Source organism: Arachis hypogaea, chromosome 15 (genome assembly GCF_003086295.3).
Source record: "Arachis hypogaea cultivar Tifrunner chromosome 15, arahy.Tifrunner.gnm2.J5K5, whole genome shotgun sequence".
Classification (NCBI taxonomy): domain Eukaryota; kingdom Viridiplantae; phylum Streptophyta; class Magnoliopsida; order Fabales; family Fabaceae; genus Arachis; species Arachis hypogaea.
The window spans coordinates 102589050-102591186 of record NC_092050.1 but is presented as its reverse complement, the minus strand read 5'-3'; positions in this window follow the sequence as shown (position 1 = coordinate 102591186).

The following is a 2137-nucleotide window of genomic DNA, read 5'->3' as shown; positions in this document are numbered from 1 at the left end:
CTGAAATTCCTGCCAATGATTTACATAAGTACCTCTATCCCTATTCTATTATTTATTTTCGAAAACCCATTACTATTTTGTATCCACCTGACTGAGATTTACAAGGTGACCATAGCTTGCTTCATACCGACAATCTCCGTGGGATTCGACCCTTACTCACGTAAGGTATTACTTGGACGACCCAGTGCACTTGCTGGTTAGTTACACGGAGTTGTGAACCATGGTCTTGGTATCATGTTTTTGGCGCCATTTCCAGGGAAAGAAAGAGCAATGAATTTTACATAATTAAAGTGTAATCACGATTCCGCGTACCAGTGGCACTCGCGCATCTCTTCCTTTCCTCTCATTCCGCGCGTACGCGTGGCATGCACTCGCGTGTCGATCTTGCGATGCAGAAAATGATTAGCGCGCCCTGTTTCACCCATTTCTCCCTTCCTTCTTTCCTTATTTCTTTCTTTTCTTCTTCTTCTTCTTCTACTTTCTTCTTCCCCTTCCCTCTTCACCATTTCTCTCGCCCACCACCACCGGCTACTTCATCCACTGGTGACCACCACTTCCGGCGGTCTCATTTTCTCTCCCCTCTCCCCTTTCCCTTTCTCTTACTTGCATCTCATCTTCTATATACCTCCCAAGGTCACATTCTTTTCCATTCTCTTTGTTTTTTTATGTCTTTCTTTATTAATTGCATGTCTTTATTTTCTTCTAATTTTCTTAGTTGCATTTTGTTAAATCCTCTCTTGTTTATTTGCTTCCATCTTTTACTTTGCTATTTTCTTTGGGTGTGGAATTTTGCTATTACCTCTTGCTTTGATGGGTTGATCTATTATCTTGTGTTTTCATTGTGATTATGTGTTGTTGTTTTGATGTTGGGTATCTCAGTTTGGGGTATTGCACCTTTGCATTCACTCATTGTGCTTATAATTTGCATGTTGCACGCCAAGTGTTTGTTGAATTGCACCTATCATATTTTTAGTCAATTTTGACACTATGCTTCTAAATTAGTGCTCTTCTATCAATACGCTTGCCTTCTCATTGCGCATTGCCTCTTTGCACTTCATTCTTACCACTTATAGGTGCATACCCATGACTTGCTTCATTAGGTCATATTGCAAGAATTGAATTTCACTCCTCTCTAACTCCACTTCATTCCTTTTGTATGCCTTCATGTCTTGGAGCTAGATTGGGAATTTGAATTCTTCGCGCTTTTATCTTTTTTGCATATGTCATTTGGGGTTGTTAGCAATGCTCGAGTTTGTTCTTCTCATGCCTTACTTGCATGCCTTTTTCACTCTTGCTTTCCATGCTAGTACATTGCTCCGTATTTCAATGGTTGTCTCGCTTGCATGTTACAGCTGTCATGTTTGCATGATACCTTTTTTTTGTAGCATGTTATAATTTGAGTGTAGTCTCCTTGTGTTTAATGTCTTCTTTTTCCTCACCTTTTTCAAATGGCCAGAAAAAAGGACAAGGAAAAAGTACAAAAGAAGCCGCCTTCCAAAAGGGCACCTCAAAAAGCCACTGCCAAAGCGCAACATACGCTCAAGGCCAAGCCTCTCCCCAATAAGGCGCGAAGCATCACTAAGATTGATGACCAAGAGAAGGACAACCCAGCGAGAGATTCCACTAGGTTTCCCAACCGCTATTGTGAACTCACGTTCCCCATCGTGATTGCACGGAATTATCATTCTGAACCCCTTCTTAACCCTTGGTGCACAAAATTGTGATTACACTTTTCACAACTCCGCACAACTAACCAGCAAGTGCACTGGATCATCCATGTAATACCTTACGTGAGTAAGGGTCGATCCCACGAAGATTGTCGGCTTGAAGCAAGCTATGGTTATTTTATAAATCTTAGTCAGGAGATTAATGATAATAGTGGTTATATTTATGAAAATAAAAAACATAAAATAAGTGGTACTTATGATTCAGTAATGAGAAGCAGGTTGGGGTTCCGAAGATGCTCTGTCATCTGAATCTCTGCTTTCCTACTATCTTCTTCTCCAAACACGCATGGCTTCCTTCCATGGCAGGCTGTATGATCCTCTCGGATGAAAACAATTCCATATGCGTTGTCACCGCACGGCTAATCATCTGTCGGTTCCCGCTAGCGTCGGAATAGGACCCTTTTGCACAC